A 14409-nucleotide genomic window follows, 5' to 3' on the forward strand; every position below is an offset into this window, starting at 1 on the left:
TGTAAATACTTGGAAGGAGGAAGCCATGAGGGCACACTCGGATCTGGGCCTGGGAGCCTCTCCTGTACGACCATCACTGGCAGCGAGCACCACTCCGAGTACTGCACATGCCCCAGACTCGACGGTACCGAAGGACAAGTGCCAGCATGAGAGTAAAAAACACTCTTATGGGATCAGGAGCAGATCCCCGCTGTGGACTGCTCCCAACTGCTGCATTTCCTCCTCAAGCCGGGCCCGGTCAGGTGAGATGTTGCGCATGAAACCAGCTGGACCAGCACCCAACCTTCCCTGTGTGGAGGATAAGGCCAGGCAAAAACAAGATCCAAAAGTACCGACAGCAACCTCAGTACGCAGGCATTTAGAATGCTCATGGGTACATGCACCGCCTGTTCCACCGGTACCTCGGTGCCACCCAGACAGGCCAGCTCCACAGATGCCACCATGCCACTTTGGCATCTCCAAAGGTACACCGTGGACTTCCGGGCACTCTGGGCCTTTCCTGTCTCCGGAGGAGCTGATCATACCCTACCCACAGTCTCCACTCCTATCCAGCCCCCCACTCACCTGTGACATCCTCACTCCAGAAGATGAACCTCTTCTATTGTTCCTGGAGAAGCCCGCCCCATTGCTATACCGCAGCCCTCTGATACTGATGAAGACGGTTCCAGCAAGGGAAGAACCGGAGTTGGAGTAGCTTTCGGAGCCAGAACCCTCGTTCTCCTGGGTGTGATGCCGGAGTCCAGACTCAAGGCCCAGACTGCCTTACCTACCGTCATACGATCTGGCAATGGAGACCTGGTACCACTACCATGGAGCCCACCACATCCGAGGAACCCTTCTTTTTGGCCATTCTGGGGAACAGATGCCAGGCACCATCTCAGGTGTCCTATTAGCTGTCTCCTGCTCACCCAACGGTGCCATTGGTTTATGAGTAGGGCCCTACAAAATTCACGGCCGTGAAAAACGTGTCATGGACTGTGAAATCTGGTCTTTTGTGTACTTTTACCCTACTATACAGATTTAATGGGGGAGCCCAGCATTTCTCAAACTGGGGGTCCTGACCCAAAAGAGAGTCGTGGGGTGGGGGGACTGCAAGGTTATTGTAGGGGGGTTGCAATATTGCCACCCTTACTTCTGCACTGCTTTCAGAGCTAGGTGGCCAGAGAGCGGCAGCTGCTGGCCAGGCACCTAGCTCTGAAAGCAGCACCCTGCCAGCAGCAGCACAGGAGTAAGGGTGGCAATATTATACCATGCCACCCTTACTTCTGCACTGCTGCCTTCAGAACTGGACAGTCAGAGAGTGGTGGCTGCTGGCTGAGGTCCCAGCTCTGAAGGCAGCAGCACAGAAGTAAAGGTGGCAATACCGTAACCCCCATACAATAACCTTGCGACCTCCCCACAGCCCACTTTTGGGTCAGGATCCCTACAGTTACAACACTGAAATTTCAGATTTGAATATCTGAAATCAGGAAATTTACTATTTTAAAAATCCTATCACTGTGAAATTGACCAAAATGGACCATGAATTTGGTAGGGCCCTATTTATCAGGAAGAGGCAGACATTGAACTGGTACCGCCAGCTCCACTAGTCCCCACTGCTGCATCCTCCTTGCCAGACAAGGCACTTATTCCCCTCCTGCTCTCTCCGCCAGATGACCAATACCAGGACCTGCTCCAGAGGGTAGCAGCAGACCTGGGTATCCCTTGGAGGAGGTTCAGGACCTACAACATCCTCTATCCTCCAAGGGTAGCTCTGCCCTTTAACGAGGCCATTCTCCAACCAGCGTGGGCAATGTGGCACACCCTTGCCTCCTGAGAGGGTGGAGAGGTGGTATTTTGTGCCAGCAAAAGGGGTGGATTTTCTTTTTACTCACCCATCCCTCCAGCTTCCTGGTTGTCTACGAGGCAGCAGAGTGGGCACATCAACATCCTCACAAGTCAACCCCTCCAGACAGGGCAGCTAAACAGATGGATCTGCTGAGGACGGTATATTCTTCAGCAGGGCTACAATTCTGCATTGCTAACAACCAGACTCTGCTAGCCAAGTATGATTTTAACAACTAGAGCAGGTTAGCAGAGTTCAAGGACAAGCTGCTGCCCGAGCAACAGCTGCTCCAGGCACTGGTAGACAAAGGGTGACTGGTTGCCAAGGTGGGCCTCCAGGCTGTTGTAGACGCGGCTGACACATCCTCTTGCTCTCTAGTGACCAGGGTCATTATGCACAATCGTCCGGCTTCCCAGAGGAGGTCCAAAATACAATCAAGGACCTTCCCTTTGACAAGAACAAGCTGTTACACAAAGAGACGGACTAATCCCTCCACTCACTGAAGAACTCCAGAGTCACACTATGGTCCCTTGGTGTGTGTGTGTATATATATATATATATATATATATATATATATATATATATATATATATAATCTCCCTGAGATGCAGGCAGCAGAGGCAACCGTTCTGCCTATCCGGCCTACTGTCAATATCAGGAGGAGTCCCCACATCAGTGGCACCGATCTCAACGGCCACGCTTCCCTGCCTCTATCACAACCACCTCCTCGAACCTCTCCCTTGACTGCAAGCACAAGAAGACACATGCGGGTCAACAGACACTGTTAAGAAACACTTCTGGACTCAGGTGCTTTGTGCTCATGCGCTCCTTCGTGTGGAATACAGATAGGGAGCACCCATCTTGAAGAACCTCCAGTTACAGGTAAGCAACCTCCTCTTACTGAGTTCAGAGAGCATTAGCTTATTAGTTTTAATGCTGGGTTCATTTTAGGTCAACTTTTTGCTTGAACAGTTTTTCTCAAATCAGGACACTTGCTTATTCTTAACCAACCAATAATTTATTAATTCACCCAGAACCACATTAATGTATAATCAACAGTTCACCGCTCAAATGTAGACACAACTCATTGTGTGTACTACATGCACAATACAGTCTTGCAAACAATTATCACAGACTAGAGTTGAGGCTCAACAGTTATATCAAGGAACGATGCAAAATACTGTATCAAGATTTATTATATTTACTTATGATCATCACTTCTCAATTCTTTAGTACCCAACACATTTGTCTCACTTCCAAGGATGCACTTGTCTTTAAGGGACTTTGAAGGGTGTGGTTAGTACAGTTTGAATGGATTGGTCCAAAAGGGTTGCTTAAAACATTTCTTTTCAATCTCTTAGGCCAATTTGCTTGGATTTATAAAGGAGTTAAAATCTAAAATATGACTACGTTAAGGTCTCAGTAGAGAATGTAAGTTTTGCAAGATATAACATACAGTTATTTATATTAAAGAATAGAAAGGGAAATACAATCTTTTAAATGAAATCTCATCTCTTCTTCTTATCCTCCTAATGTTGGGATGAGGAAGATTCCTTTCCACACAACTCTGTTCCAGGAATCAGTCACACTTAGGATTCTGCAGCTTTTGTTTGGGGTTCAGTCAACTCTCTTATGCTCAGGAGGGTTTCATATACCTTAGTTTCAGGGTTTGTTGAAGGGGGCCACTCTCTGATTCCTATTGGACATGTGCCAAGTAGGTGCTCAGATTTCAGCTTCTTAGTTTTTCTGAGTAGCAGCCGTGTTAGTCTGTATCCGCAAAAAGAAGAACAGGAGTACTTGTGGCACCTTAGAGACTAACAAGTACTCCTGTTCTTCTTAGTTTTTCTGCTATTTCCACTGGTATCCAGTGGATGGCGCTGCTGTGTAACAAATTTCTGTAATCCTTTTCTTATCGGAAGCTTTTTAAGTTTGATTCATTTCAAGGGTTGTTTTTTATTAGCTCCTACTATTAATTGGGATTCTCACCTCACCCTTAGGCAATTTCTCTTAATATTTCAAAGTTTTATGCTGGTTTACATCTTTTAACATTTCTTCTTCCTTGAGTCAGACAGTTCCTATTCTAGAGTGCAACAATTATTTACAATGCAAACCAACAAAATCCTTTATATCTTCTAAGTTTGGAGGACATACCCCATACATTTTTATTTTGATTGCACATAAACATTTCACATTATTTAGGATTTGCAATAGAACAAGAGACATTATTCACATACTGAAGGACATAGATCTGACTCACAGGACAAACAAATGTGAAGTTTCTGATTTGAGTTGCTCTTCTTCTACCCTATAATTCTGAATTGCTAACTATCAGGTGATGCTGGCAAAATACAATCACATTAATGATATGCGGTTTAGCTCATTTAATCTGCCACAAGAGCCCAAAGAACAGTTTCAAGTTTCATTGCCAAAGGGCAGCTCTTGGGTACTGCAACACTGCAAGCCTCTCTGGATGCAGCTGATATAGCAGCTTGTTCCATCACTACTGTAGTAATGCACAGCCTCAGTCTTCAGGATTTCCCTATGAAGTCCAGAACATAATTGAGGACCTGTCTTTCAATGGTCTAAAGTTATTCAGTGACACTACGGATGATTCGCTGAAGGACTGTAGGACGACCCTTCATTCACTGGGAATATATATGCCTGCGAATAAAAAGAGGTTTAACAGAACTCAGACGGTGCAGAGATCACACCCGTCTCAATTCTCCACTTTTAGTTTAAATGTCTGTGTATTTTATGCTACACCTGCCATGTGGTCCTTTGAAGGAGGAAACCAGAAGGCTCGCACCTTTGAGTGGAGTTCTGGGAGAGGATGTGATCAAACTTCAGAGGGAGTCGGGGGAGTTAGCACTGAGCTCAGAGGTTAGGTAGCTGGGCCATGTGGTCACAGCTCTCAGATGGTAGATAGGTAGGTCTGCACCCAAAGAGTGTGCTTACAGGATGGGGGACTCTATCCTGGGGAAGCAATAACTCAGAAAAAGACTTGGGCGGGGGGATTGATATATAATCAGCTGAATATGAGCTCTCAGTGCAAAGTTGTGACCAAAAGGACAAATACAATCTCTAGCTATATAAACAAAGCAATAGCAAGTAGGAATATGGAGGTGATATATTCCTCTGTATTGGGTAATGGTGTGTCCCCTGCTGGAATACTTTGTCCAGTTATAGTGTCTACAATTCAAGAAAGATGTAGATCAATGGGACCCAGAGTTTTTACCTTGCCCCTGCCTGCACTCCCTTGCCCCAGCCCGGGAGTGGGGGGACTATGGATGGGTTAAGGGGGTCAAGCCTGGGGCCAGAGCTGCGGATGGGGCCAGGAGCAGAGCCTCGGCCGGAGCTGGCAGCCAGGGCCCCGGGTGTGGAAGCTGGCCCAGGCCCCAATCACGCCCCCGCAAAGTGTTTTTCTTCACCACCCTAGGAAAGAGTGCCCAGGGCCGGCTCTAGGTTTTTTGCCACCCCAGCCCTGGGCTCTCACCCCCTGACACCAGTGTCCTCTTCCACCCGCACCCCCTGCCGCCCCAGCCCTGGGCTCTCTCTTCCCCCCCCCCACACCCCCCCCCCCTGCCATCCCAGCCCTGGGCTCCCCCCCACCAGTGCTGACTCCGCCCACTCCCCCCTCACCTCCAGCCAGTCCGGCGCTGGTAGGGTCGGGGTAAGCAGCGGGGTTCCCGGGCCGCGCCTCAGCCCAGGGTCCCTCCAGCCGGGGCTCCCGCCTCCAGGACCGGCCGGGACCCGGGAGGGCAGAGCTGGGGGACCGCCCTGGCAGGGGGCTGAGGAGCCGGGGCAGGGTAGCCCCAGAGGGAGTGGAGCCCCAGAGAGCAGGACACAGGCCCTACATGGCAGCACCCTGCCCTCTATGACCCCGTTGCTGCTGCTACTTTTGGTTGCCCTGCCGCAGTCCCTGAGCGGCTTGGGCTGCTTCGCCCAGCCCCGGCCGCGGCACTGGGGGGAGGCCGCCCTGCAGCACCTGCAGGCGGCTCCGTGTGCCCCGCGGGGCGGCCCCCAGCCTGAGTGTCCCCTGCTCGGAGCCTGCCCGGCCCAGCCACAAGGTGTGGGTGCTGCTCCCCCGCGGCGCGAACCATAGCGGCTCCAGGGCGCTCCCCACACATGACGCACTGCTGCTGCCAGGGCCGACTCTAGGCTTTTGCTGCCCAAAGCAAAAAAAAAAAAAATGGCCGGAATGCCGCCCCTGAAAATGTGCCGCTCCAAGCACGTGCTTGGTTTGCTGGTGCCTAGAACTGGCCCTGAATATGCCCCACAGTTTGGGGAATTCTGATGTTGAGAAATTGGAGAAGAGCCATGAAAATGATTAAAGGATCGGAAAACGTGTTACAACAAGAAACTCAGAGAGCTCAATCTATTTAGTGTATTAATCAGAATAGGTTTATTCAATCCGTTTATGTAGCTTATCAGAATTGGATGATTTTCTAGAAGACATGCTCTAGGTTCCAACTGGAATTAATTCAGGGAAGTCCTATGGCCTATGTTATGTGGGAGGTTAGGCTAGATCAGGGGTCGGCAACCTTTCAGAAGTGGTGTGCTGAGTCTTCATTTATTCACGGTAATTTAAGGTTTCGCGTGCCAGTAATATATTTTAACCTTTTTAGAAGGTCTCTTTCTAGAAGTCTATAATACATAACTAAATTATTTTTGTATGTAAAGTACATAAGGTTTCAAAATGTTTAAGAAGCTTCATTTAAAATTAAATTATAATGCAGACCCTCCCGGACCGGTGGCCAGGACCCAGGCAGTGTGAGTGCCACTGAAAATCAGCTCGCGTGCTGCCTTCGGCACACGTGCCATAGGTTGCCTACCCCTGGGCTAGATGATAACAATGGTTCCTTCCAGTCTTGTAATTTAAGACAGAATAAAGTATTGATGGAAGTGAGTTTTAAAGAGTGCATGTGAGAATTGGGTTGGTGGCCAGGAAGTGCTGTAGGACAGCAGTTCTCAACCAGGGGTCCGGGAGCACGTTTCCAGGGGTCCTCCAAGCAGGGCCAGCATTAGACTCACTGGGGCCCAGGGCAGAAAGTCAAAGCCCCGCCGTGCAGGGCTGAACCCGGGGCTCCAAGCCCCGCCACCTGGGGCTGAAGCTGAAGCCTGAGCAAGTTAGCTTTGTAGAGCCCCCTGTGGCGTGGGACCCTGGGCAAGTGCCCTGATTGCTACCCCCTAATGCCAGCCCTGGATTGTTGTGGTGCAGGTGGGCTGTGGAGTTTTTATAGGATTTTGGGGAGGGGAGGCTCAGAAAGAAAAAGGTTGAGAAGCTGCTGCTGTAGGAGGCTGTTTTAAGTATAGGTGATAGCGGTAGAAAAGAAGGCATGAAGTGAAAAGTGAGAAAAGGAGAAATATGATGCAAAATGCTTCTTTGCTTGTTTTGTATATAATGTAACAGGGCATCTGGCATTTCAAAATGCTTATTGGCAAAATGTTGGAAAATCCTTTCTTCCAGTGCCAAGAGTTTATTAATCTGATAGGAACTGATTGAAGGAAGATATGGCAGATATACAAGATATGAAAAGAAGAATATTATCTTAAAAACTAGAACATTAACTGAATCAGGCAATGGAGATGGAAATGCTCGTAGAAGGAACGAAACACATAAAATGAATTAAGAAAGAGGCTGTGGGAGAAAAGACCATCAGCGTGCTCAGAGAGAGGAAAGCAGGCAATAAAAGATAAGGAAGCATAAACAGGCCAGGGAGTACTGCATGTCGGCCTTTGTGATCTTCTTCTGTGTCTAAGATTTGTTTACTTATTATGTACACCAGGATTCTTCTTCAACAGATGGCTTTTTGCTGTGGGGATTTGGTTCTCTGTGGCTTTGCCGAAGTATGAAAACATTCAGATGTGTTTTTAGAAGGAAGAAATACCCAAATAACCTTTGATAAAAACAAAGACATATAAACCAATAGCAAAAAAATAATGACGAAGATAAATAAGCAGGATAAATAACTCATTCTCTGCTAGTGTGTAATTTCAGCATAGAGGTGATTATTCCACTAGCAACCTTTAACATCAAGTGCCTGTCTCTGTCTCTCTCTCTCGGTAGTCAAACACTGATGTTGTTTGTAAAGTGAAGAGCCATTAACCACATTGTGACTATTTCAATTTTTAACTTATAATAATGCGCTTGCAGAATATAGTGTTCCCACCCATAGGCAAGTATTTTTCTTCACACTGTACAGAGGGGGGGAAAAATGAATGCCAGAGAAACTAAAGGAAAATATTTGTAACCCCGCTTGGTAGTGTTGATAATATTAAATTTTAAAAATAAATATTAACTATTGTGAAATACTTTTCTATGGCTCTGACCTTGGCCTGCCAGCTGCCATCTTGTAGGATAAAAAGCTAAATGAGGGTGAGGGTTACTTGCCCAACCCTCCCCCACATTGTTTTTGCAACACCCCCACAGTTCCAGCAGTTTTTTTTTTGTACACACTTCACAGCTACTGCCTTGACGCCACACAGTCTAAAATATATCTCCTCCTCGAATTGTGGATCCCACCTGACTTCACCTCTGGATTGTGGGAATCGAGCAGCAGGAGGGGTGATGAGGCCGTTTAAGTATAAGCTGCTGTGAAATGTATAAGAATCATAGAATCAAAGAAATATAGGACTGGAAGGGACCTTGAGAAATCATCAGATCTAGCCCCCTGTGTTGAGGCAGGACGAAGTAAACATGCCGGACAGGTGTTTGTCCAACCTGTACTTAAAACCCTCCAGTGATGGGTATTCCGTTAACGTGACCTGCTGAGAAGACATGATGTTGCCAAACCAGTGGAGAATTTTACAGGATTGGTTCCGGATCTTTGCCCAGAGGTTTTTTTCCTGTGTAGAAAATAATAATCTGACATTTCCCTTTAGCAACTGTGAATATGTAGCCAGGTCCTCAGCTGGTATAAATTGTCATAGCTCCACTGAATCTAATCAAGCGCTATGTGCTGAAGATCAGCACCAAGATTATCTGAGCCATCAGCATGGTAAGACAACCCAGTTTCTGAAAATTGAGTAATGGTGCCTGCTTTCTAAATTAACAGACAGCACATAGACCCCAGCAAGGGATAGGTTATTTGACTATGTCTGAGGAAGTAAATAGCCTGTTTTGCTTTGAAATGCTGATGATGCTGAAATCGTGATTGTGCTAGGAAGCTAAACATATGGCTCAGAACATACAAAGGGAACAGAGTAACAAGGTGCTATTTGACAGTATTCTGTGTTGTATCCACTCTAATGTTTTTTCCCCTCAAGAGCTTAACTTCTAGAAATGGAAAACCAAGCAAAACTGAGTTTAGAGTCTCCAGGTTAGATGCATCTCATTAGGTACAAGCATGTTTGGTTGTCTACATTTTAGTTCCCAAAGAAAAATACAGAGGTATAACAATCAGTTAATGATAGAGCCCCAAGGAAATACAAGTGATAGAACAACTTTTATAACTTACTAAAAACTCCTATAAAACTAATTACTCATGTTATCAGAAGGATTCAGACATTAGACATAATAAATTCAATTTATTACAAAGGGGTGTTTAAATTATAGTTCACTGCCTCTTTTAAGAATTGTACAAATAGCATTTACTATTGCTATAGGATTGAAAACAGGCATATGGTATCAGCTTCTATAAATGATTAAGAATTTGGGACTTAATTGCTTACATGCTGGAGAAAAGAGACTGTTCAAAGTGGGCCCATACCATTCTGGTTCCCTTATTTATCAAAGAATAAGTTATAGAAAATCCCAAATGAACAGGATGTCTTCAGTCCCATATAACTCCAGATCCTGCTGAAAGTATTGACCTGCTTGTTTCTGTACCACAATTGTTTGCTGCATAACTTTCTTTACAGCTTGCAGTAAGTTTTTAAAATGTCCTCTTGCCCTGCTGCAAACCCACTGAATAAGGCCTTCTAGTCTCTCTCAGGGGTCAAGCATCTATAGACCAAGCTGTTGCCGTGGCTTTTAGACATAAGGAGATGCCTTTTGCTAGACCACATGCTGACTTGGCATTGCTGTTCTCCATATTTAGATGCCTGACTTTGGACATGCAGAAGAAAATTTTGCATTAGTTGTCTTATTAGTTCAGTTTCTGTTCTTTAATCCAAATTCCAGAGTTCAAGTAGTAAAGTTCTATTATAATTTGTTTGGATTGTACAGCTCACCCCAACAGTTTTTGTTTCTGTTCCTACATTTTCTAATTGCTTAGACCATGTGCTGGATAATATGGGAAGTATTAATGATGGGTGTGTAAATATGAAGGAGACATTAAATTGTCTGGCTTTAATGCACAACCTCTTAATTAGTGTTCCTCATTCATCCATTAGTCATAGTCGTTTTTTCAAATGGTTCCCTATGTTAGTCTGAATTCTCTGTGTTCCTGTTGACTTGCTCCAAATTCTTAGATCATCCTGTCTAATTGGTTTACATAGATGTTTTTTTCCTGCATTGCTTCACCTTTGGTTTGTCATCTTGTCTTGTCTCATTTCATGTGGCAAAGGGATAAGGTGTAGTTTATTGCTTGTGTCTACTGTGAGCTAGTGTTAAGTGAATATAAAAGCAAAAACCCTTTTACAATTAATTTTATGTATGCAAACCCTTTGTGTTAATTGAAAATACACTGATTCCAAAACATTTAAAGTAAAAAATTTCTAGGTAACAAGTTGCCTTCTTTTTACTAACTGAGAAGCTCTGCGCTTGTTTATTTAAACAGGGAGCTGTTGAGTATTTCTCTGGCATTCATATCTACTTATTTACATTTTCACCTATTCCCTTTGATTTTTCCACATATTATAGTGCCAAGTATCAGAGGGGGTAGCCGTGTTAGTCTGTATCCACAAAAACAGCGAGGAGTCTGGTGGCACCTTAAAGACTAACAGATTTATTTTGGCATAAACTTTCATGGGTAAAAACCTCACTTCTTCAGATGCATGGAGTGAAAGTTACAGATACAGGCATAAATATACTGGCACATGAAGAGAAGGGAGTTACCTTACAAGTGGAGAACCAGTGTTGACAACGCCAATTTAGTCAGGGTGGATGTGGTCCACTCCCAATAATTGATGAGGAGGTGTCAATATCAAGAGAGGGAAAATTGCTTTTGTAGTGGGCAAGCCACTCCCAGTCCCTATTCAAGCCCAAATTAATGGTGTTAAGTTTGCAAATGAACTATAGCTCTGCAGTTTCTCTTTGAAGTCTGTTTTTTGTTGACAGATAGCTACACTTAAATCTGTTGTTGAATGTCCAGGGAGATTGTATCAGGGGGTAGCCGTGTTAGTCTGTATCTACAAAAATAACAAGGAGTCTGGTGGCACTTTAAAGACAAACAGATTTATTTGGGCATAAGCTTTCGTGGGTAAAAACCTCACTTCTTTAAGGTGCCACCAGACTCCTTGTTGTTTTTTCAGGGAGATTGAAGTTGTCGAATTGCACTCCATAAGATTTTATGAAAATATGCTAATTAGTGTGAATATAATGTAACTGGAACATGCATAAGAACATAAGAACGGCCGTACTGGGTCAGACCAAAGGTCCATCTAGCCCAGTATCCTGTCTACCAACAGTGGCCAATGCCAGGTGCCCCAGAGGGAGTGAACCTAACAGGTAATGATCAAGTGATCTGTCTCCTGCCATCCATCTCCACCCTCTGACAAACAGAGTCTAGGGACACCATTCCTTACCCATCGTGGCTAATAGCCATTAACGGACTTAACCTCCATGAATTTATCCAGTTCTCTTTTAAACGCTGTTATAGTCCTAGCCTTCACAACCTTCTCAGGTAAGGAGTTCCACAAGTTGACTGTGCGCTGTATGAAGAAGAATTTCCTTTTATTTGTTTTAAACCTGCTGCCTATTCATTTCATTTGGTGACCCCCTAGTTCTTGTATTAAGGGAATAAATAAATAACTTTTCCTTATCTACTTTCTCCACATCACTCATAATTTTATATACCTCTATCATATCCCCCCTTAGTCTCCTCTTTTCCAAGCTGAAAAGTCCTCTTTAATTTCTCCTCATATGGGACCCTTTCCAAACCCCTAATCATTTTAGTTGCCCTTCTCTGAACCTTTTCTAGAGCCAGTATATCTTTTTTGAGATGAGGGACCACATCTGTATGCAGTATTCAAGATGTGGGCATACCATCGATTTATATAAGGGCAATAATATATTCTCCATCTTATTCTCTATCCCCTTTTTAATGATTCCTAACATCCTGTTTGCTTTTTTGACCGCATCTGCACACTGCGTGGACATCTTCAGAGAACTATCCATGATGACTCCAAGATCTTTTTCCTGATTTGTTGTAGCTAAATTAGCCCCCACATTAAATTTCATTTGCCATTTTATTGCCCAATAACTTAGTTTTGTGAGATCTTTTTGAAGTTCTTCACAGTCTGCTTTGGTCTTAACTATCTTGAGTAGTTTAGTATCATCTGCAAACTTTGCCACCTCACTTTTTACCCCTTTCTCCAGATCATTTATGAATAAGTTGAATAGGATTGGTCCTAAGAATGACCCTTGGGGAACACCACTAGTTACCCCTCTCCATTCTGAGAATTTACCAGTAATTCCTACCCTTTGTTCCCTGTCTTTTAACCAGTTCTCAGTCCATGAAAGGACCTTCCCTTTTATCCCATGACAACTTAATTTACATAAGAGCCTTTGGTGAGGGACCTTGTCAAAGGCTTTCTGGAAATCTAAGTACACTATGTCCACTGGATTCCCCCTTGTCTACATGTTTGTTGACCCCTTCAAAGAACTCTAATAGATTAGTAAGACACAATTTCCCTTTACAGAAACCATGTTGACTTTTGGCCAACGATTTATGTTCTTCTATGTGCCTGACAATTTTATTCTTTACTATTGTTTTGATTAATTTGCCCGGTACCGACGTTAGACTTACTGGTCTGTAATTGCTGGGATCACCTCTAGAGCCCTTTTTAAATATTGGCGTTACATTTGCTATCTTCTAGTCATTGGGTACAGAAGCCGATTTAAAGGATAGGTTACAAATCCTAGTTAATAGTTCTGCAATTTCACATTTGAGTTCTTTCAGAACTCTTGAGTGAATGCCATCTGGTCCCGGTGACTTGTTAATGTTAAGTTTATCAATTAATTCCAAAACCTCCTCTAGTGACACTTCGATCTGTGACAGTTCTTCAGATTTGTCACCTTCATGAAAAAGGTCTCTTGTAAGGTATCATTACAAAGCTTATAATCTACTGAGGGGGTTCATCCTGTTTGTGTGAATGTATCATTCTTGTATCTGAAACTAGAAATATGAAATATAACTCTGAGGTCGTATTGTAATTATGCAACGTGTGGGCCATTAATGGTGGTTTGGAATCTTGATGGGTCCCATCAACTAGGACAATTGACTATAGATGTCTCTGTTTACTTGCAAGCCTTCCTGTGTGTCAGGCTGGGAAGAATGAAGGCTTGGGGTCTCACAGGACATGTGACCATGTCACCTGGTACTGGAATCCATCTTAAACCTGGGGCTTTTCCATTTAGAAGGAGTGGTGGGGACCCAGAGAGGCAAAAGATTCCCGCCTTGTGCCAAAGCTATATAAGGGCCAATCCGTGGACCAGAACAAAGCGGGCTGCAGTTATGAGAAATCCCCTAGCTACTACCTGAGCTGGAACAAGGACAGTACCAGGGGAAAGGATTGGGCCCAGGCTAGAAAGGAGTCTAGTCTGTGAATAAAGCTTACTGGAAGATCTCTGAGAGTGAGATTTACCTGCATTTAGTTTCCTATTGTATTAGGTTTAGACTTGCATGTTTTTGTTTTATTTTGCTTGGTAATTTACTTTGTTCTGTCTGTTATTACTTGGAATCACTTAAATCCTACTTTTTATATTTAATAAAATCACTTTTTACTTATTAATTATCCCAGAGCAAGTATTAATACCTGGGGGAGCAAACAGCTGTGCATAACTCTCTATCAGTGTTATAGAGGGCGAACAATTTATGAGTTTACCCTGTACAAGCTTTATACAGAGTAAAATGGATTTATTTGGGGCTTGGATCCTATTGGGAACTGGGTATCTGGGTGTTGGGGACAGGAGCACTTTCTAAGCCATTTTCAGTTAAGTCTGCAGCTTTGATGGACATGGTTCAGACCTGGGGCTGTGTTTGTAGCAGGTTAGCGTGTCTGGCTCAACCAGGCAGGATTCTGAAGTCCCAAGCTGGCAGGGAAAATGGTCTCAGAGGTAGTCTCAGCACATCAGGTGGCAGTTCCCAAGGGGGTATCTGTGACCCAACCCATCACAGAAGTGTTCTCCTACTGGCTTCTGTATGTTACCATTCCTGATGTTTGATTTGGCCAATGTACATGGCAGAGGGGCATTGCTGGCACATGATGGCATATATCACATTAGTATATGTGCAGGTGAATGAGCCCCTGATGGTGTGGCTGATGTGGTTGGGTCCTCTGATGGTGTCACAAGAGTAGATATGGGGACAGAGTAGGCAACAGGGTTTGTTACAGGGATTGGTTCCTGGGTTAGTGTTTCTGTGGTGTGGTGTGTAGAGGATGGACTACAAGCTGTCAGGAACAGTATCTCTGATGAGGCC

Source organism: Chrysemys picta, chromosome 1 (genome assembly GCF_011386835.1).
Source record: "Chrysemys picta bellii isolate R12L10 chromosome 1, ASM1138683v2, whole genome shotgun sequence".
Lineage (NCBI taxonomy): Eukaryota > Metazoa > Chordata > Testudines > Emydidae > Chrysemys > Chrysemys picta.